Raw genomic sequence first — 25472 nt, 5'->3', positions numbered from 1 at the left:
CGGACATATCGTAACATGAACAGCCCTTCTACCATTTCCACTTCACTCTCTCTGCCATTCCCTCATTGGATGTAGCTACGAAATCACATGCCCATGACCCAATCACATTCAAGACCTCTACATCTAACTGCATCATCATAGATCAGCACTGCAAATGTATCTCTCTGAGTGTCATATCATTGGCAAGCACCATCTACCAGAAATACTGTACAGTCTCCAAGATTTCTACTTGAAGCTCCATGCATATCCATATGCATGAACACAAACTTCAGGTATGCATATTTTCTGTACAGTAGATGAACACATTTTCAAACAGACTTTTAGCTTGTGTAATCTGTAAAATGAATTTACTGTATTTGTTTCAATTTCCTAAAATCAACTATCACTTATAAACCTTTATACTATTTACTTTTTTTATACACACACACTCAAATCATGTTAAACTAACATTTGTTAAATGAAATATATAGACTATATATATATACAGCATAGACTACATATATTCAAACAAATTTGCATGCAAGCACAATCTATGTTTAAATCTTTAAATCTTTAAAAAAATACTTATACAATTTCATATTTTTTGTTTTTATTTATTTATTTACTGAATTACTTTAATTTAGGCATGACATTGAGGTGCTATTACCTAGAACAGCTTAGTTACAGAAATAGTGGTATTCACTTCATTCATTCAATACAATTTGTTCATTAAGAACATATCATATGTACTGAACTGATGCAATGTATCTTATGTAAATACATTAGTTTAATGGTTTTAAAGAAGGCACTGAGGATTTCAATTAAAAAAATAAATATCTAAATTAAAAACAGCGCTATATACAAACAAAGTTACTAATTTGAAGCTTTTACAATTGCAGTGAAGAGTAGTCTCCTGAAAAGAAGCAGCCGAATTCGAAGAACAAAGAAGAACTAAGAAGTTACCTGTAAATTTAAGAAAAAAAGTCAGTAGAATATCACGATAATATTTGTATTATTACTAAAACATACCATAACGTTAATACAAGCTATTTCTGTGCCTAAAAATAGAGATTGTGTACCATTTTGTTCAAAAATCTCCATGACTTAAACAGCGATTTACAGCCAGAATGGCCCACAAATTCCTATTTTTGGACACACAAATTACCCAACTGAACCGCTACAATTTTCATATTATAGAACAAACAACTGTTTTAATTGTATACATTAGATTTACTATTTGTACTTTTCCACACCACTAGCTTACTTTTTTTGTTGTCATCTAAACCCCAGTTTAGTAACACATAAATTCAAGAATACCTATCCCTACTAGTTGTAGTTCCCAATGCACAATCACACACCATTACATACATCTTTATCATCTTACTCAAACACTCATGCACACAGCACACATACATTCCAGAACACCCCAACCCATATCTTCTTTATTTTTTCAACAGACCCTAAAGAATGCCTACCAAAAGTCAAGTCCGTAGAAAGCAACGCAAAAGTAGAACAAATGAAAATAAAAGTGTCCAACATAAGCATCCATCTCTAGCAGAATTTGTAAAAAAAAAGTTGAAACAAAACAGCTAATACAGTCATTTAGTGAAACACAAGAAATTTCAAGAACAAAAACTTTGCCTCCTCTATCAAAATGTAAAACAAACCAAAAAACAATTAACAGAAAATCAGCTATCACTACAGATAAAACTACTTCTTCAAATTTTAATATAGTGCAAAGTAAGCATACCAAGAAAAGTATTTTAGCCAAAATATACCGTCACAAAGTCCTTCAAAATATTATAAAAACAGGAGAGCAATCAGGTTCAATGCTTAAAACCTATCATGGGAAATTAATCTTAGAAGAGTTGATGGACAGTGCAATTCTTCTCAAAAGAAAGTTATTTATTTTACTGTTAAACAAAATGAAACCACTAACAAAACTAATAACTAAATTACAAAAAAGACTTCTCAATAAGCAAAATGTCAACAGAAAGAAATTCTTAATTATCTGCAGAGGTGAATGGAATCACACTAGGAGCACAGAACCATATTTTAATGAACAAGCATACAAACAAAAGCAAACAAATACAATTGTCACACATAGCAGTGGTCGAGGTTATGAAAAAGTGAATAATACCATAATGGAACAAGAAGTACTCCTTACAAAAATATGCCCTGAAAACTTCAATGTGTAACATTCCCAAACAATGTTTCAAATCTTTACGCCAATTCCTCAATAAATATGTAAAAAGCAAAGACAAAATCAAAATTAAATTACTGCAAAATATGGATACCTGTCCAGTGCGCAAGTACACAGGACTACAAGGGCATTCATTGGCCTGCATTACAGGACCTACTTTTAAAACCACATTCCATGATATCAAAAGGATATCAACACATCATTCAACTATAAGAAATCTAGTCTATAAACTGTACTATGCTAAAAGTCCTGCTTTAGCACTAGCAAAGTTAAATAACATCCTTCTACATGGTACAGCAAAAGACCTACTTGAAGAAATTCACTATATCCAGAAAAAATATTTTGGAAGTGAAAGCCATTTACAGAATGAAATAGCTTTAAAACAATTAAGCAACAATTGTACACATGGCAACCTTTTGCTAAACACATACAAAAAAGAAATACTCAAATTTAAAAGTACATCAGCTGAAGTACCAAACTATGTATGTGTATGTTGCCGTAGAACTTTTTATAAAAGTAACACAAAAACTGTAGACCTATCATACAAAATAGAAGACAATGAAGATTCTAAATGGTTTGAATTAGCTTTCTACCTTGTAGCAGAAAACAAATACGAAATAACTGAGCCCTTAATACTTTGCAGTTACTGCACTACGAAACTTGACAACAACCAAACTCCTTCACGTGCTATCACAAATAACTTGGAATTATACCCAGTACCAAAACCCCTACAACAACTTAATTTATATGAGAGCATCAAAATTCAAACAGTACACCCATTTCAAGCAATAATACGCCTTCAACCAAAAACAGCAAAATTACCTCCCTCTGAATTGGTAAAAGGCATTCGTGGAAAAGTAGTTTATTTACCATTAGATCTAAAAGAAAATGTGCATACTTTAGGAGTGCAACGTCCAATGCAGCAATCTTTAATTATCTTAGTAAATGGAGTACCTACAAAAGAAAAAAAATATGGCAACAGCTGGTAGATTTATATAAAGTTAGACAAGCCTTCCAATATCTTAAAGAGAATAATGAATATTACAAAGAAATTAATATTGAAGAAAACTTGAACGATACAACTGAAATAATTCAAGAAACACAAGAAGCTGGTCAATTTGAGCTACTAGATCCTCCTACAATATCAAATACTTTAGACCATTATACAATTCATCCTTTGCACTGTAATGACACCATAGAAGATGTACTGGAAACTTACCAAATGCATCAAACAAAAGGATCGCCAATCAGCATATGGGAAAAAAGTATAGAAGCACATGCTTTTCCTTTACTCTTTCATACTGGCAAAGGAGGTAGGTATGATGATAGACCTATTCAAATATCAGCTTCAGAATACCGCTCATTACGAATGAATTCTGAAGATCCCAGATTTAGACAAAATGTGGAATACATATTCCACCTACTCTTTGAAAATGAACTAGCAACTTTATGTTACAGAGTTGCACACATATTAAAATCAGGATCACACTTTCAAAATATGACAGCTACAAAATTATTAGAAAAAGTACAACAAAAGGATGAGGTTTTACAATCAAATATTACAAATCTATTAGCAAATATGCGTGGTACTAAAGAGTACTGGTTTCAACGTCATGGAGATGTACGTTGTATGATCAGAAACCTTGGCTCACCTACTTGGTTTGTTACATTAAGTTGTGCAGAATATGCATGGGAAGATTTACATGATTTCCTACGCATATCAAATAAAAACAAAACAAACATAGAGATACTAACACCTGGAGAACTTTGTTCTTTGGATCCTGTTAATGTTTCAAGATTTTTTCACCATCGCTTCATTGCTATGCTACATTTTATTTGTAATAAAACTGTTCCTCCCCTTAGAGAAGTGCAACACTTCTTTTGGAGAAAAGAATACCAAGCCAGAGGAGAACCACATATCCACATGCTTTTATGGATTAAAGATGCTCCTAAATTTGGTCAAGACAGTGATGCCACTGTTCTACAGTTTATTGAAAAATATGTCACTTGTGAAATTCCATCAGAAGCCACAAATAGTGATCTTCATGCACAAATTTTACAATTTCAAAGACACAAATGTGGAAAATATTGTCGTTGCAAATACAAAAACAAAGGGAAATACTACACCAAATGCCGATTTGGTTTCCCTAGACCAGTTACAAATACAGGTCAAGTGAACAACCTCCTCATGTCTTCAGTTAGACATAGTGTTAAAGGTAAGTCACCTAAAAATACATATTACATAAAAAGAAAAGAAGAAGAAAAATATATCAATGATTATAATGCAATCATTGCCCACTTATGGAATGCAAACATAGATGTGCAGTACATTGCAGACAATTCTACTGCAGTTGCACGATATGCCACAGCATACTTAACTAAAGCAGAAAAGACAGAGCTCCAAGACCTCTGGAATGACCTGTCATCAGATAAAACAGTATCTCAGAAATTATACAGCTTGGGCATAAAAATGCTCACCCATAGAGAATGTGGATCATATGAAGTAGCTGATTGTTTAACTGGTACTGCATTGTATGGTAAATCTGAAAATGTAGTATGGCTAAGTCTTGGTCCAGCTAAATCTAGAAAAAGAGTTCTAAAATCATATGAAGATATAGAAACAATAGCCAAACATGATCCCAACAGCCAAGACATTTTAAAAAACAATTTATTGGACACATACTACCCAAACAGAAGTAATACTTTGGAAAACATGTGTCTATACCACATAGCCCAAAACTATACATACAAAAATAATATGAAACCTGATGAAAAAAAATGTAAATATAGAGTGACAAACTGTGAAGGCAGCTTAGTTAAACTCACTAAACCAAATTTAATTAATCATATCAGATTGTCATTAAAGACTCCTCAACATAAAAAGTATATTACATGTCCCTGCTACAACTCTTCCAACCATGGAGAAAAGAAGAACAATTACTAGATAACTATGGCTCATATGAGGATGCTTTCAAAGCAAATGAAAGCACTATAACTGATGTAGACTTTACACAGTACAAAACAATGTTGCACAATGAACAACAACACGAAGAAGAACTCCAAGCTCAACTAGATAAGGACACTCCTGACAGTAGTCAACCTTCTGTAACAGGAAGCCAAGAACCACTGGGAGAACCACTAATAATAAATGAGGCAGAATTAGCTATGATAGAAGTAGAAACTACCATGTGTCAGTATGAAGATAAAGAAGACTTAACTATACTACAATCAAAACTAAACAATGAGCAAAGTAGCATTTTTCAAGAAGTAACAAACCAAATTGCACATGTTGTAAAACATGAAAATAAAGAATGTTCCTGCCATAATTATACACCTATACTACTGTACATCAGTGGTGAAGCTGGTTCTGGCAAAACATTCCTAATCAAAATCATTAGTAAGTTCCTTCAACAATTGACAAACAACAAACTGTCAGCTGTTGTCACTGCCCCCACAGGTTTAGCTGCCTAAAACATAGGTGGTGTCACTTTACACCGATTACTACTCCTGCAAGTAGAACACCAGAACAAATTAGACTATTACAAACTTTCTGCAGAAGCTGCAATGGAATTACGCAGAGTATTGAAACAAATCAAAATGCTACTAATAGATGAAGTGAGCATGGTCTCCAACCTGATGTTAGCTTTGATTCACCTCAGATTACAAGAAGTACTCAAAACAGACTATGAAGAGCTCTTTGCAGGAAAACACATTATTGTTTTTGGAGATCTGCTTCAATTAACACCAGTAAAAGGTGAGCCTATTTTTAAAACATTAGGACACAAACTCTGCCATAAAACTGTTGGCAGCATTGGAAATGTCAACCTTTGGCAACATTTCCAATACAGAGAATTAACAGAAAACATGCGGCAATCTGCAGATATCACTTATGCCAACATTTTAAAAAGTATCAGAGTTGGTATACTTTCTAAAGAAGCAGAAGCAATATTGAAAACCCGGCACATTAATGCACTTTAAGGCGATAATGCATGTGCTACAGATGTTATGGAACAATTAGCCCACAAAAATGTCAATTGTATGGCCTTAATGCCACCTCTTGCAAGCTGTTTCAAATTCAATGAAATCATGCTAAGTAAAGAAATGCAACCAATCATGGAAATTAGCGCCACAGACAAACTAGATGTACATGGTATGACACTACCCATGTGTGACCAAGCCACAACAAGACTAAATAGTTTAGAAAAATCAATCTCAAACACAGCAGGCTTAGAAAAGATATTAAAATTATCCTTAAATTGCAGAGTAATGCCTAAACGTAACCTTGACGTGGACCAAGGACTAGTTAATGGAGCACTGGGTACAGTTGTTGGCTTTCAAACATACCCACGCGACAACAAAATTCAGTTTGTCAATATACTCTTTGACAAACTTTCAGAAGTAAAAAGGATAGGACGCTCAACAGCTAGATTCCTTCTCTTCAAAGATATGTATGTACGCAGAGAACAATTTTCTCTAACTCTTGCATACGCAGTCACGATTCATAAATCACAAGGTCTTACCCTAGACAAAGCAATGATAGATATTGGTAAGGCAGTCTTTAAAAAAGGCGTGAGCTATGTAGCACTATCACGCTTACGTACACTTGACGGTCTATTTCTAATCAACTTTGATGCAAGTAAAATAAACGCTGATATTCCTTGCATTTTAGAATACAATAGACTTCGCTCACTATACACCCCCCACCTAAACACATATTCTGTTCCACAAAAAGTAAAATGTTATAAAAGAAAAATAAATCAATCAGAAATGCAACAGGATGTCACTGCAAATCCTCCAAAGAGACTAAAAGAAACTAATACTTCATCAAGTACCACAAGCAAAAAAGAATCAATTAGGGAAAGTAAACCAGGTACTTCTTTAAAGAAGGAAGACAAACTCCAAAAAAAAGCAGTTAGATACAGAACTACCTGGGCCATTTAAATTCTCAAATATAGTTGGTGTAAGTTGCTACGCAAATGTAGCAATGAATATTCTATTTCAATTACCACCAATTGTTGACAACATTTACTTACACAGTACAGACCCATTGTGTTTGCAAATGTTAATACTTCACAGAAATGCAGCAAACAATCCTGACAACACGTGTAGTGTTTATGGAATAAGACAACAATTGGACTACTGTGCTGGAATGGTGAAATTCACTATAAACTCACAGGAAGATCCACAAGAATTTCTAATGTACTTACTACAAGTACTGGAAAACTAAAACATACCTATAAATGAAATCTTCCAGATTTCATACATGCGGAAACATACATGCACTCTCTGCAACAATGTGACACAAGAAGAAATCCCCAATGAACGCCTCACATATATATATCAATACCAAATTGTGAATCCATTCCATTTCAGCAACTTGTACAAAATGCAAACCATGGTAGATTATGCTCTACTTGCAATTCAGATAATCGCTCCACGTTAGTAATACAGACACATAGTAAATACATAATACTAATGCTTCTACGTTACAATGCAGATGGTACCAAAAACAACTGCAAGCTGACTGGATTCACACATGGTCAAATATCACTTGTTAAGAAAACCTTCACAACAATAGGTATAATCTACCACGCAGGAGCCACAACCAACTCAGGGCACTACACTGCATATATATAAAAGAAATGTGGATGGTTTGAATGTAATGAGAGTACCATTACTCTAAAGCAGAGATTACCAGGAAATCTTACAAACGCTTATTTGATGTTCTTAAAAACAAAATTTGATAAGATTCTTCAACAACTAATCAGATAAATGAATACCACTAAATTAGACCAAAAAATACACAGTTAGAATACGCCAATTGGTATCTAACTGTCCCAAAATTTAACAATATCCAAATAGATAAATCAATACCACTAAAATATATCAAAAAAATAGACAGTTAGAATACGCCTCCATAAGTGCTCCAAAATGTTATAATATCAAAACAAATAAATAATGTTACTGCTCCAAAAAAATACAACAAGCCAACAAGCCAAAGTATAAACCATTAGCCAGAAACAACACGTGAACACTGAAAACAAACAAACAAATAAACTGTAGAATAACAGAAAAAGGTTTTTTTTTAATCCAACATGGATTTTTTTTCTCCCACAGACCCAATGATTTTAGCAACAAATACAGAAACTGAGCATTTTGCACAGTACTCTGATTTGTAATCTACTAAATATGAGGGTCCAAAAAAAACAAAAAGTATATTGATTATACAATATAATAAGTCATTACAAAATACTAATACTAACATGCTATTTTCTTTTATCACCGAAATTAACAAGAAATACATGTACTCCGGTTACTAGACCAAACAGTAAGTATACAATAATAAGGAGAACCATAGCAGCATATCACATCCATAGTATCTAATACCTTTGTTCCTTATACATTTGTTTTTCACCCAAAGTTATAAGCAAATATGAATGTGATTTGGCCATGCACCCAAGACTCTATGCCCTGGCAACAACCACCGCAGCATATCACATCCATAGAGTCAAACATTTCAACAATGGTCTATGGAAACTTTTAATGTACGCAGACATTATGAGTGTTCTTAGAACACTTTCAACTTGCCAGCGAACAATACGGACAGCGTTTTCAGGACACCCCCTATGAACATTTCAGACCAACGTGATAGTTCTTAGAACACTTTCAACTTGACAACGAACAATACGGACAGTGTCCTCAGAACACCCCCATTTCGTTTATTTGCGATCATTTCAGGACACCATGAGTGTTCTAAGAACACATTCAACTTGACAGAGAACAATATGAACAGCATCTTCAGGACACCCCCTACGAACATTTCAGAACAACGCGAGAGTTCTTAGAACACATTCAACTTGACAGAGAACAATACGGACAGTGTCCTCAGGACACCTCCATTTTGTTCATTTGCAAACATTTCAGGACACTGCGAGTGTTCTTAGAACACATTCAACTTGCCAGCGAACAATACGGACTACGCCTTCAGGACACCCCCTACGAACATTCCAGGACACCGCGAGTGTTCTTAGAAACGTCTTCAGAACACCCCCATTTTGTTTATTTGCGAACATTTCAGGACACCGCGAGTGTTCTTAGAACACATTCAACTTGACAGAGAACAATATGGACAGCGTCCTCAGGACACCCCCTACGAACATTCCCCGGACACCGCGAGTGTTCTTAGAAGCGACTTCAGAACACCACCATCTTGTTTATTTGTGAACACTTTAGGACACCGCAAGTGTTCTTAGAACACATTCAACTTGACAACGAACAATACGGACAGTGTCCTCAGACACCCTCATTTCGTTTATTTGCGAACATTTCAGGACACCATGAGTGTTCTAAGAACACATTCAACTTGACAGAGAACAATACGAACATCATCTTCAGGACACCCCCTACGAACATTTCAGAACAACGCAAGAGTTCTTAGAACACAGTCAACTTGACAGAGAACAATACGGACAGCGTCCTCAGGACACCCCCATTTTGTTTATTTGCGAACATTTCAGGACACTGCGAGTGTTCTTACAACATATTCAACTTGCCAGCGAACAATACGGACTACGCCTTCAGGACACCCCCTACGAACATTCCAGGACACCGCAAGTGTTCTTAGAAACGTATTCAGAACACCCCCATTTTGTTAATTTGCGAACATTTCAGGACACCGGAAGTGTTCTTAGAACACATTCAACTTGACAGAGAAGAATACGGACAGCGTCCTCAGGACACCCACTACGAATATTCCCCGGACACCGCGAGTGTTCTTAAAAGTGTCTTCAGAACACCACCATCTTGTTTATTTGCGAACATTTCAGGACACCACGAGTGTTCTTAGAACACATTCAACTTGACAGAGAAAAATATGGACATCGTCCTCAGGACACCCCCATTTTGTTTATTTGCGAACATTTTAGGACACCGCAAGTGTTCTTAGAACACAGTCAACTTGTCAGCCACAACCCCCATTCATATTTGTGAACATTTCAGGACACAGCGAGTGTTCGACAACATCTTGAGAACACCCCCATTTTGTGTATTTGCGAACATTTCAGTACACCGCGTGTGTTCTTAGAACACATTGATCTTGACAACGAACAATACGGACAGTGTCCTCAGGACACCCCCATTTTGTTTATTTGCAAACATTTCAGGACACTGCGAGTGTTCTTACAACATATTCAACTTGCCAGCGAACAATACGGACTACGCCTTCAGGACACCCCCTACGAACATTCCAGGACACCGCAAGTGTTCTTAGAAACGTATTCAGAACACCCCCATTTTGTTAATTTGCGAACATTTCAGGACACCGGAAGTGTTCTTAGAACACATTCAACTTGACAGAGAAGAATACGGACAGCGTCCTCAGGACACCCACTACGAATATTCCCCGGACACCGCGAGTGTTCTTAAAAGTGTCTTCAGAACACCACCATCTTGTTTATTTGCGAACATTTCAGGACACCACGAGTGTTCTTAGAACACATTCAACTTGACAGAGAAAAATATGGACATCGTCCTCAGGACACCCCCATTTTGTTTATTTGCGAACATTTTAGGACACCGCAAGTGTTCTTAGAACACAGTCAACTTGTCAGCCACAACCCCCATTCATATTTGTGAACCTTTCAGGACACAGCGAGTGTTCGACAACATCTTGAGAACACCCCCATTTTGTGTATTTGCGAACATTTCAGTACACCGCGTGTGTTCTTAGAACACATTGAACTTGACAACGAACAATACGGACAGTGTCCTCAGGACACCCCCATTTTGTTTATTTGCGAACATTTCAGGACACTGCGAATGTCCTTAGAACAGTTTCAGTTTGCTTGCGAACAAAACGGACACATATTGAGTCCTCAGAACACCCCCCATTCAGTTTATTTAGAACATTTCAGAACACCCGTGATGTCCGCAGACAAATCGAACACAAAAAGAACGTCTAACACATAAAAAAACACAACTTTCATCCTATCTCATACACTCCCACCCTCCCCAAACACTCCTACACACCAGCACACTCTACTAAATACAAATTTTGAACAAAGTTTCACCGCGCTGTCCGTGGACGACCGCCAATCCAAGATGGCGGGCCCTACCAAAAATCTGACGCACTTCACGCTCCACGCCGTCCAATCAGTGAACACGTTGCATATCTGCAAACATCATGCAAGCCGATTGGTCAATCAGGACACTGTCCGCGGAGCGAACAGGGAAGTGTGTCCGCGGACCGAACACAGATATCACTAAATTTTTTACCTACTTTTTGGTCATTTTTAAAAAACTACTGGACGGATTTTCACCAAATTTGCAAAAGCACGCTTTTGGGACCAAGCCGCTGCTCCTGGTCCAAATTTGGTGAAAATCCGTCCAGTGGTTTGGGCTGTAGATGCGAGCACAATTTTTTTCCCATTCAGTCTATGGCAAAAAAAAATGTTTTGGGACCCCCCTATACCTTTGCCCCCCCTGGACGAATCCTCACCAAACTTCCCAGAAAAGTTCAGAGTGACCCAAATACTTTATTTGCAAAGTTTGGTGAGGATTCGTCCAGGGAGAGCGAAGTTATAAGCCACCAAAAAATGGCTCTTCCTATGGAAACACCAACTTAACCATAACTACATGGCCAATGCCGTGGCCATGTAATATATATATATATATTCAGTAAAAAAACTTTGTTAAAGGGACATTATGGTTAAGTTGCGCTATTAAAAACCTATGAAATTCAGTGAAAAAATGTTGTCAAAGGGACGTTATGGTTCCAAGTAAAACCGAAAAACCCCTGAAATTCGCCAGTTATGGTAAGCTAAGCAACCATAACTCGCGCCACCACCGTGCACTGCTAAGACTAACACCCAGGACATCAAAGATGACATCACAAATGTCATTGATGACATCACTGATGACATCACATGTGTATGTACTTTTCATGAAATATGTGTAAAAGGGATTCGTATTATAAAGTTGCGAAACAAGTGTCAAGGATCATTGCGATAAATATCATACCCTAATTAGTGCATTGAACGATGCATTGATATAAATAGCATTCTATTATGGGGTTCTATCTAGTATACTAAGCTACTCATACAGAAACATAACATTGTGTGCAGCGTACAAGATAAAGGTATAATATTCGTAATATTATTATGTTGAATAATAAAATGATAATTGTTTTCTTAATAGATTTTTGTATACTGTGAAATATGTAATACGTAGCTAATAAAACACATGTATTACATAATTGCATTACTATAGACAAAACACAAAGACATAAGAACACATACCAATATGGGTATATACAGGGAAAGTGAAGTTAGCAAAAAAGCACAAGTAGTAGCAGAAACAATTCATAACCTAACTGATTATTTTCATGCAAATAAATGATTGCTCTGTTTCAAAGCTGCTATTTACCCTAGACTTGATGTGATTGGACCCTAAGGAAAGTAGTGTGAGTACAATGTATACAAATATGACCATACACAGGGAAGGTACAGCCATAAAAAAAAAAAAACAACAGAACTATCAGAAAGTGCTCATAAGTCTATTGATTATCTTTATGCACAAAAGGGATTGCTGTCTTTCAAGCTTGTGTCTTCCCGTATGTATATGTTTCATATGATGTGACTGAACTCTAAGGGAATTACTGTAAGAACCTACTTGAAGGATACGTCTACAAATAAAATAACATTTTTAGATTCTGACTGTTACTGAAGAAAACCATGTGGCCTAGATATGTTAGCAAAATAAAAAATAGTGAGCCAGACATGTGATGTCATCAGTGATGTCATCAATGTCATTTGTGATGTCATCTTTGATGTCCTGGGTGTTAGTCTTAGCAGTGCACGGTGGTGGCGCGAGTTATGGTTGCTTAGCTTACCATAACTGGCGAATTTCAGGGGTTTTTCGGTTTTACTTGGAACCATAACGTCCCTTTGACAACGTTTTTTCACTGAATTTCATAGGTTTTTAGTAGCGCAACTTAACCATAACGTCCCTTTAACAAAGTTTTTTTACTGAATTTCATAGTTTTTTAGTAGCACAACTTAACAATAATAACTTTGACTTTATGTCCATATAATATGGAACATACTGAACCCTTTCTACTGAATTTGATGGTCCGCAGACATGTTTGGACAACAGTACCACCACCTAAAAACTCTGGAGAGGTATGTGTAATAGTTATATCATAACATAGGAACATTTAACAAATTCACAAAGCAGCACACATACAAAGTATATGTAGTAATACTTAAAAAATTGTACCCATATATGTAACACACTAAACATTCATGTAAATACAATATGTTTTAAAATGGAATATACCAAAAGAAGATAAAGTGGCTTCCAGCATAATTACCTCACAGACGCTCCACAACCAACAGCAAGACCAGACATATACACTACTAATTACAAATCTCACCAGACATAGTAAGTGCACTTCTTTTTACTCATATATTTATAAACTTTCTATATTAGAAAAAAAAACATATTACTTTTTTGTTTTCTCACAGAAATGTGTAGTACTCTCGACTGGCTAGAGGAGCATTTCCCACGAGAGGAAATGTTAGAAAATAGTCCACCTAATGGTACACACTTTACTATATAAACCAATTAATAAATATTATTTTGTATACATTTAACATATACATTTTTTTATTACAGACCATACAAAAATTCCAAGCATCTCACAACAACAATCAGAGGATATCACTCTACAGCAGATTAATCAAAAAATGGACGACCTTATGCAAAATTTTATGGATTTGAAAAACTTTGTGGAAAATTATGTGAAACCCCCAACAGCACACCATTGTCCAACCTGCACTTGTCCCCCCTCACCCTATCCCACGCAGTTAACCCCAAACCCTGTCTGTGGACCAAAGCGTTTTGATGAGCTTTCCTTCCCTTCTTCACCTGATCCCAGTTATCTAGAAATCCCTAATTCTCCTGTTTTTGTTTCCGTTTCTGCCCCACCTTCCCAGTCATAATTGTATATATATATGAAATAAAGTTACTTTTCTTATATTGTGTTGTAATTACTTTCAGTTCCTTGTGATAAAACCAATTTAGGTGTCCACGGACACCGCGGTTGTTCGGAAATGTTTGTAAAGAAACGAAAATGTAACTGTCCTGAGGACACTGCATCTGTCCGTAATGTTCTCATGCAAGTTGAAAATGTTCTAAGAACCCTCGTGGTGTCCTGAATTGTTCATAAATAAACGAAAATGGAGGTGTGCTTGAAACGCTATGTCTGTCCGTATTGTTAGCAAATAAATTAAACTGTGCTAAGAACAAACGGCTGTCCGTAACTGTTCATTTTACATGTGACACACTTTTAATTAGTTCAGGACCCGAACACTGTCCGCAGAACATCAACACGCATGCGCAAAACAATGTCCGTACATTGGGTGTCCTGCGGACGACCGCTACCTTAGCGAACATGCTCACAAAACAATCATGTGACCGCGCCCACGCTCATCTCGTGCTCTAAATGCGGACACTGTTCGTGTCCCCGACCAGTTTAAAAGTACATTTCGAAGTAATCCATAATATTTCTCATTAAAAAATCACCATACCACAAATCCCACATACTAATCCTAACTTTCCACATAGTTTTTGTGACTTTTTGAACCTTTTTTGATGTTCGATCTGTCTTGCGGACGGCGCACATGTCTGCGACCCGCGCTCAAGCACCCCGATATAAGACTACGCCCTAGAGCACATTCTCATTGTGTTTCTGACTATTCCACAGAGCACACTGCATTTTGCTGCATACTTTGCAGATTTTGAGATTTCCATCTCCAAGCCTATGACATCCATGGCTCGACTATTACCACATGGTGCTACATCTGCCTCAGCACTACCCCCACCCCCTCCACCACCACCATTTCCCCAAGGGCCTGAAGAGGGGAACAGGAGTGAGGATACAGAGGAGGAAGAAGAGGATGACGAGAATGAGGTAGAGGAAATCCCTACTACCCGCCGTCGGCGTGAATCTTGGGTGTGGCGGTTTTTTACCGTTCATGGAAATGGTCCTAAGTCTCATACGAACCGTGTCACCTGTAATGAGTGCAAAATGGTACTCAGTCGCGGGAAGCATGGTTTGTATAGCTTTGGGACTACTACCATGAAGCGACACCTGCACTCATTCCACACTGGGGCCATTCGCAAGGTTGTACCTTGCGAGAAGCGTAGTAGGTTGATTGCCTCTACTTCATCCTCTGTTCCTGATCCTGTTACCACAAGGAACACCTCTGTGGGACAGCGTCTTCCTCAAGCTGCCTCACAGGCCATACAGAATTCTGATGACCCTTACCTTTCGAGGGTCACAGTTGTATGTGTGTACTGTGACACAGTACTCTGCAGGGGGGAGCGACTTCGGAGTGCTTTTGAGACGATCGTCTCAGAGCACCAGAAGACCTGCTCACTACCCAAATAAAACCCACTCTACATCTTCCTCTCTCAGCTCTCCCTTTCTTATCCCTTTGGTTGGTGTCCCCCTCCCTTTACCCTCCTTTCCCTCCTCTCCTAGTGTACTGTGTATAAAAAAGAACAAATAAAAAACAAAATAAAAAAAATCAAAAAAAAAATAAGGCTCTTTTCAGAGCCGCCTTTCACAGTTAAGAAATATAAGTGAAGATACATAAAGCTTAGCCATTTCCATTTCTTGAAAGTCTGCGGACGGTCCGCAGAAAAACAGAAAAACAATTGCATTGCTACCCTATTGAAACCAATGCATTTTTCTCTAACAAGAAGTGGTGGCTCTGAAAAGAGCCTTTGGGAGGTGTTTGAATGTAAAACATTTTAACTGCGTAAGACGTACTTCAAAACGAATGCTGTATTTCTAAAAAAAGGTTGCAATGCATTTTGTACATTTCTCAGAAAAAATCTGATTGCCAGCATAAGTAAGATGAACTCCATCTTTGCGAAAAATGTATGTACTACGAAACAAAATATTTTCATTGTTAAAAGAGGACATGCCAACATCTCTTAAGTAGGCACAAACAGCCTTATTAACATTACGCCTTGCTTTCTCATTTGTGGACCACATGAGAAAGAACGAAGCCACACTTGTCTCTGCGCAATCCGTGAAAAAATTATTTTAGAGTTTGGAAACATGTCCATTATCTTCTGAAGTCCTTCTTTCATTGCAAATTGCAAAGACATTCCAGACACATGTCCTAAACTGTTCCCTCCACAATGAATTACAATTATGTCTGGATGTTCCTCTATCTTCAAAGTTGCACAGAGAGGTAGCAAGTCCAACCACTTCATTCCACGCACTCCATGCCAGTGCACTTCCACATGTGGGAATCCAAGATCTATAGATACTCCACAGCTTTCTGCATGCGCCTTCAACCAATGAATCCACAAGTCTCCCCAAATCCATACAATCTGTGTTTTGAAACACTCAGCCATAGCTATCTGTTCTTCTCTCTGCAAAAACAATATCTGAGAAAACCTCTCCTAGCACAACACACTCACTAAACTTTACTGACCAATCCCTTGCTTCATCCAATCTCATTTCCATACCTCCCCTCCCCAAATTCCCCGGATGTAATACGCATTGTCCTAGAACTACCGCCATGTCCGCGAACGTATCGTAACATGTACAGCCCTTCTACCATTTCGATTTCACTCTCTGTGCCATTCCCTCATTGGATGTAGCTAAGCAATCACATGACCATCCACCAATCAAATCCAATAACTCTACATGTAACTGCATCATCATAGAGCAGCACTACAAATGTACGGTGTATCTCTTGGAGTACAAGTCTCATACCATTGACAACCACGATCTACGAGAAATACTATACAAATCTCCAATATTTCTACTTGCAGCTTGGTCCATATCCATATACATGATCAGAAAGTGCATATTTTCTACACAGTACATGAACACATTTTCTAACCGACTTTTAGCTTCTATAATATGAAAAATGAATGGACGATCATTGTTTCATTGTCCTAAAATGACCTGTCACTTACAAACCTTTATATCGTTTAATTTCTTCATACACACACACACACACATGCAAATACTATTAAACTAACATTTTTTAAATAAAATATATACACGACATATAATCACACAAAATAAGATACACACTCTATGATCAAATCTCAAACAATAATATTTGTACAAACACATAATTGGTTTTAATTTTTTTCGTTTATATAAGTACTTACATACATTTATATAGGACAAGCAGACTATGACGTTCACTCACTGTTACGTGCAAAAGCAGGCTATGACACATAGCTCTCAACTCACACGCTTTTGGCGGGTGTCACCCGCCTTGTAAAGGGCTGACTCACCGGCCAAGCCTCCTGCACGCCCATTCATTCCAATGGGCGTCTCACCCGCCAAAAACAAAATCAGGTGATTTCACCCGCCTTTGCGACACACATGGTTGAGAGCTATGATGACAATGACTCACTATTACGTGGAAAAGCTTAGTTACAAGAATAGTGGTATACGTTGGTAGATTATGAATTCCACAAACCATAGTAAAGATATTTTCTTTCCTACTCTTAGTCATAATATAGTTTTAATGGTTTTCAGGAAGGGTCTGAGCATTTCAATTTAAAAAAAAATCTATGTCTAAAATGAAAACAGTGCTATATTGCAACCAAATTACTAATTTCTTTCTTTTACAATTGCAGTGAAGCCCATTCTCCTGAATAGAAGCAGCCGATTTTGATTTACAAAGAACAACTAAGAAGCAAACTACTCATTTTTGAAAAAAAGTAAGTAGATTGTTACCATAATATTTGATTTATAACTCACACGCACTGTACGGTGCATTCATGGTATTTCTGTGCCTAAAAATAGAGATTCTGCACCATTCTGACCAAAAATCCCCCCCCGTCTTAAACAGTGATCTCCTGTCAGAATGGCCCTCAAATTCCTATTTTTCGGCACACAAATTACCCAACTCAGCAGCTAGAATGTAGATGTTGTAGAACAAACTACTGTTTTAATTGTATAGCTTTACCTATATTATTTATTCTTCTCCACACCACCGGCTTACTTTTTTCTGTCATCTGAACCCCAGTTTAGTAACACATTAATTGAAGTATACCCATCCCTAGTAGTTCAACTTCCGAATTCACAATCACACACCATTACATACATCTTTATCATCTTACTCAAACAATCATGCACACAACACACATGCATTTCAGAAAACCCCAAACCATACCTTCTGTATTTTTTTCAACAGACGCTAAAGAATGCCCGCCAAAAAGCAACTCCATAGAAAGGGACGCAGAAGTAGAGCAAATGAAAAGAAAAATCTCCAACATAAACACCAATCTATAGCAGAATTTGTAAAAAACGTTGAAACACAACAGCTAATACAGTCATGTTGTGAAACAGACGAAGTTCCTAGTGCAAAAACTTTGCCTCCTCTATCACAAAGTAAAACGACCCAAAAAACTATTAACAGAAAATCAACTATCACTACAAATAAAACATCTTCTATACATCATGATATAGTACAAAGTAAGCATACCAAGAAAAGTATATTAGCCAAAATGTTCCGTCACAAAGTCCTTCAAAATCTGATAAAAACAGGAGAGAAACCAGGTTCAACACTTCAAACCTATTGTAGGAAAGTAATCTTAGAAGCGTTGATAGACAGTGCAATTCTTCTCAAAAGAAACATATTTATTGTTGTGTTAAACAGAATTAAACCACTAACAAAACTAATACCTAAATTTCAAGAAAGACTTCTCAATAAACGAAATGTGAACAGAAATAACTTCTTAAATATCTGTGGAGGTGAATGGAGTCACACTACAAGCACAGAACCATACTTTAATGAAGAAGCGTACAAACAAAAGCAAACAAATACAATTGCCATACATAGCAGTGGTCGAGGTTATGAAAAAGTTAATAATACCATAATGGAACAAGAAGTACTCCTTACAAAAATATGCCCTGAAAACTTAGATTTACCCCTCTATTCGACTGAATCAGAACATCTAATTTACACATGGCCATGCACGTCAATGTGTAACATTCCCAAAAAAATGTTCAAATCTTTATGCCTATTCCTCAATCAATATGTGAAAAGCAAAGACAAAATCAAAATTAAAATACTGCAAAGTATGGATGCTTGTCCAGTACACAAGCACACAGGACTGCAAGGACATTCGTTGGCCTGCATATCAGGAGCTACTTGCAAAACAACCTTCCATAATATCAAAAGGATATCAACACATCATGCAAGTATAAGAAATCTAGTTTATAAACTGTATTATGCAAAAAGTCATGCTTTAGCACTAGCCAATTTAAATAACATTCTTCTACATGGTACACCAAAAGACCTACTAGAAGAAATCGAGTGTATACAGAAAAAATATTTTGGAAATGAAACCCACTTACAAGATGAATTAGCTGTCAACCAACTTCGTAACAAACCTGCACATGGCAACCTTTCACTACACACATACAAAAAAGAAATACTAAAATTTCAAAGCACTTCAGCTGAAGTACCAAACCACGTGTGTGTATGTTGCCGCAGAACGTGTTATAAAAGTAACACAAAAAACTATAGACATTTCATACAAAATAGAAGACAATGAAGATTCTAAATGGTTTGAATTAGCTCTCTACCTTATAGCAGAAAACAAATACGAAATAACTGACCCCATAATACTTTGCAGTTACTGCACTACCAAACTTGACAACAACCAAACTCCTTCACGTGCTATCTCAAATAACTTGGAATTACATCCACTACCAAAACTCCTTCAACAACTTCATTTATATGAGAGCATCATAATTCAAACAGTTCATCATCCATTTCAAGCAATAATACGCCTTCAACCAAAAACTGCAAAATTACTTCCCTCTGAATTAGTGAAAGGTATTCTTGGAAAAGTAGTGTATTTACCATTAGATCTAAAAGAAAATGTGCACACTCTAGGAGTGCAACGTCCAATGCAACAATCTTTAATTATCTTGGTAAATGGAGTACCTACAAAAGACAAAAAAAATTGGCAACAACTGGTAGATTAACATAAAATTAGAGAAGCCCTGCAATATCTCAAAGAGAACAATGATTATTACAAAGAAATTAATATCGAAGAAAACTTGAAAGATACAACTGAAATAATTCAAGAGACACAAGAAACTGGTCAATTTGAGCTCCTAGATCCTGCTACAATAGCGAACACTTTAGACCATTATACAATTCACCCATTGCACTCTAATGACACCATAGAAGATGCACTGGAAACGTACCAAATGCATCAAACAAAAGGATCACCAATCAGCATATGGGAAAAAAGTATAGAAGCACATGCTTTTCCTCTACTCTTTCCTACTGGCAAAGGAGGAAGATACGATGATAGACCTGTTCAAATATCAGCATCAGAATATCGCTCATTACGAATGTATTCTGAAGATCCCAGATTTCGACAAAATGTGGAATACATATTCCACCTACTCTTTGAAAGTGAACTAGCAACTTTATGTTACGGAGTTGCACACATATTAAAATCAGGATCACACTTTCAAAATATGACAGCCATACCATTATTACAAAAAGTTCAACAAAAAGATGAGGTTTTATAGGCAAATCTTACAAATCTATTAGCAAATATGCGAGGTACTAAAGAGTACTGGTTTCGACGCCATGGAGATGTACGTTGTATGATCAGAAACGTTGGCCCACCCACTTGGTTTGTTACATTATGTTGTGCAGAATATGCATGGGAAGATTTCCATGCTTTCCTACGCATATCAAACAAAAACAAAACAAACATAGATATACTAACACCTGGAGAACTTTGTTCTCAGGATCCTGTTAATGTTTCTAGATATTTTCACCATCGCTTCATTGCTATGCTACATTTTTTTTGTAATAAAACTGTTCCTCCCCTTGGAGAAGTGCAACACTTCTTTTGGAGAAAAGAATACAAAGCCAGAGGAGCGCCACATGTCCACATGCTTTTATGGATTAAATATGCTCCTAAATTTGGTCAAAACAGTGATGCCACTGTTTTACAGTTTATTGAAAAATATGTCACTTGTGAAATTCCGTCAGAATCCACAAATAGTGATCTTCATGCATGTGGCAAATATTTTCGTCACAAATACAAAAACAAAGGGAAATACTACACCAAATGCCGATTTGGTTTACCTAGACCAGTTACAAATACAGGTCAAGTGAACAACCTCATGTCTTCAGTTAGACATAGTGTTAAAGGTAAGTCACCTAAAAATACATATTGCATAAAAAGAAAAGAAGAAGAAAAATATATCAATGATTACAATGCAATCATTGCCCACTTGTGGAATGCAAACATAGATGTGCAGTACATTGCAGACAATTCTACTGCAGTTGCACGATATGTCACAGTATACTTAACCGAATCAGAAAAGACATAGCTCCAAGACCTCTGGAATGACCTGTCATCAGATAAAACAGTGTCTCAGAAATTATACAGCTTGGGCATAAAAATGCTGTCCCATTGAGAATGTGGATCCTACGAAGCAGCTGATCGATTAACTGGTACTGCATTGTATGGTAAATCTGCAAATATAGTATGGCTAAGTCTTGGTCCAGCTAAATCTAGAAAAAGAGTTCTAAAATCATACGAAGATATAGAAACAATAGCCAAACATGATCCCAACAGCCAAGACATTTTAAAAAACAATTTATTGGACACATACTACCCAAACAGGAGTACCACTTTGGAAACCATGTGTCTATACCACATAGCCCAAAACTACACATACAAACATAATATAAAACCTGATGAGCAAAACCGTAAATACAAAGTGACAAACTGTGATGGCAGCTTAGTAAAACTCACCAAAACAAATTTAATTAATCATATCAAATTGTCATTAAAGACTCCTCAACATAAAGAAATATATTACATGTCCCTGCTACAACTCTTCAAACCATGGAGAAAAGAAGAAGAAATACTAGATACCTATGACTCATATGAAGACGCTTTCAAAGCCAATGAAAGCAGTATAACTGATGTAAACTTTGCACAGTACAAAACAATGTTGCACAATGAACAGCAACATGAAGAGGAACTCCAGGCCCAACTAGATAAGGACACTCCTGACAGTAGTCAACCTTCTGTCACAGGAAGCCAAGAACCACTGGGAGAACCACTAATAACAAATGAGGCAGAATTAGCTATGATAGAAGTAGAAAACACCATGTGTCACTATGAAGGTAAAGAAGACTTAACTACACTACAATCAAAACTAAACAAAGAGCAACATAGCATTTTTCAAGAAATAACAAAAGAAATTGCACATGGTGTGCAACATGGAAACAAAGAATGCACCTGCCAAAATTACAAACCTATACTATTGTATGTCAGTGGTGATACTGGTTCTGGCAAAACATTCCTAATCAAAATCATCAGTAAGTTCCTTCAACAATTGACAAACAACAAACTGTCAGCTGTTGTCACTGCCCCCACAGGTTTAGCTGCCTACAGCATAGGTGGTGTCACTTTACACCGATTACTACTCCTGCCAGTAGAACACCAAAACAAGTTAGATTATTACAAACTTTCTGCAGAAGCTGCAATGGAAGTACGCAGAGTATTGAAACAAATGAAAATGCTAATAATAGATGAAGTGAGCATGGTGTCCAACCTAATGTTGACTTTGATTCACCTCAGATTACAAGAAGTACTCAAAACAAACTATGAAGAGCTCTTTGCAGGAAAACACATCATTGTTTTCGGAGATCTTCAATTGACAACTGTAAAAGGTGAGTCTATTTTTAAAACATTAGGACACAAACTCTGCCGTAAAACTGTTAGCAGCATTGGAAATGTCAACCTTTGGCAACATTTCCAATACAGAGAATTAACAGAAAACATGTGCCAATCTGCAGATCTCACTTATGCCAACATCTTAAAAAGTATCAGAGTTGGTATACTTTCTAGAGAAGCAGAAGCAATATTGAAAACCCGGCACATTCATGCACTTTATGGTGATAATGCATGTGCTACAGATGTTATGGAACAATTAGCCCACACAAATGTCAATTGTATGGCCTTAATGCCAACTCTTGCAAGCTGTTTCAAATTCAATGAAATAATGTTAAGCAAAGAAATGCAACCAATTATGGAAATTAGCGCCACAGACAAACTAGATGTACATGGAATGACACTACCCATGTGTGACCAAGCCACAGCAAGACTAAATAGTTTAGAATAATCAATCTCAAACACAGCAGGCTTGGAAAAGATATTAAAATTATCCTTAAATTGCAGAGTAATGCTTAAATGTAACCTTGACATGGACCAAGGACTAGTTAATGGAGCACTGGGTACAGTTGTTGGATTTCAAACATACCCACGTGACAACAAAATTCAGTTTGTCAATATTCTCTTTGACAAACTTTCAAAAGTAAAAAGAATAGGACGCTCAACAGCTCGATTCCTTCTCTTCAAAGACATGTATGTACGCAGAGAACAATTTTCTCTAACTCTTGCATACGCAGTCACCATTCATAAATCACAAGGTCTTACTCTAGACAAAGCAATGATAGACATTGGTAACATGAAGAAGGCATGAGCTATGTAGCACTGTCACGCCTACGTACAATTGACGGTCTATTTCTAATAAACTTTGATGCAAGTAAAGTAAACGCTGATATTCCTTGCATTTTAGAATACAATAGACTTTGTTCACTATACACCCCCCATCTACAAACATATCCTGTTCCACAAAAAGGAAAATGTTCTAAAAGAAAACTAAATCAAACAGAAATGCAACAGGATGTCACTGCAAATCCTCCAAAGAGACTAAAAGAAACTAAAACTTCATCAAGTACCACAAGCAAAAAAGAACCAATTAGGGAAAGTAAACCAAGTACTTCGTCAAAGAAGGAAGACAAACTAAAAAAAAATCACTCAGATACAGACCTACCTGGTCCATTTAAACTTATAAATGAAATAGGTGTAAGTTGCTACGCAAATGTAGCAATCAATATTCTATTTCAAATGCAGCAATTGTTAACAACATTTACTTACACTTTAGAGACCCATTGTGTATGCAAATGTTAGTACTTCATAGATACGCAAAAAACAATCCTGACACCCCGTATACTGTTCATGGAATAAGACAAGAATTGGACTATTGTGCTGGAATGGTGAAATTCACTATAAACTCACAGGAAGATCCACAAGAATTTCTAATGCGCTTACTATTAGTACTGGAAAACAAAAACATACCTATAAATGAAATCTTCCAGATTTCATACATGTGGAAACATACATGCACTCTCTGCAACAATGTGACACAAGAACAAATCCCCAATGAGCGCTTTGTCTATATATCAATACCTAATTGTGAATCCGTTCCATTTCAGCAACTTGTACAAAATGCAAACCACGGTAGATTATGTTCTACCTGCAATTCGGATAATCACTCCACATTACTAATACAAACACATAGTAAATACGTAATACTAATGCTTCTATGTTACAATGCAGATGGTACGAAAAACAACTGCAAGCTGACTGGATTCACACATGGTCAAATATCACTTGGTAGGAAAACCTTCACAACAATAGGTATAATCTACCACGCAGGAGCCACAACCAACTCAGGGCACTACACTGCATATAAAAAAAAAATGTGGATGGTTTGAATGTAATGATAGTACCATTACTCTAAAGCAGATATTGCCAGCTAATCTTACAAACCCGTATTTAATGTTCTTAAAACCAAAATTTGATAACTGAACTGTACTTAAACCTTAAGTACACTTGTAGTAAAAAAATATAAACTGTCACAATATTTCAAAACCTATCTAACTGCCCAAAGATTCTACAACAACTAATCAGATAAATGAAACCACTCAAATAGAGCAAAAAATAGACAGTTAGAATACGCCAAGTGGTATCTAACTGTCCCAAAATTTACAAATATGCAAACAGATACATCAATACCACGAAATTATATCAAAACATAAACAGTTAGAATACGCCAACTGGTATCTAACTGGGCCAAAATGTTACCATATCCAAACAAATACCTAATATCTTACTGCTCACAAAAACTGAAACAATCCAATGCATAAAGCATTAGGCAGAAAGAACAAGTAAACGCGGAAAACAAACAAATAAATAAACTGTAGCATAACAGAAAAAGGTTTTTTTTTTTAATCCAACATGGATTTTTTTTCTCCCACAGACCCAATGATTTTAGCAACAAACACAGAAACTTTGCAAATTGCACAGTACTCTGGTTTGTAATCTACTAAATATGAGGGTCAATAAA

The sequence above is a fragment of the Ambystoma mexicanum genome, chromosome 8 (assembly GCF_040938575.1).
Source record: "Ambystoma mexicanum isolate Mex_15411 chromosome 8, UKY_AmexF1_1, whole genome shotgun sequence".
Lineage (NCBI taxonomy): Eukaryota > Metazoa > Chordata > Amphibia > Caudata > Ambystomatidae > Ambystoma > Ambystoma mexicanum.
The sequence above is the reverse complement of the archived record's forward strand: the minus strand, read 5'-3'. Positions refer to the sequence as shown.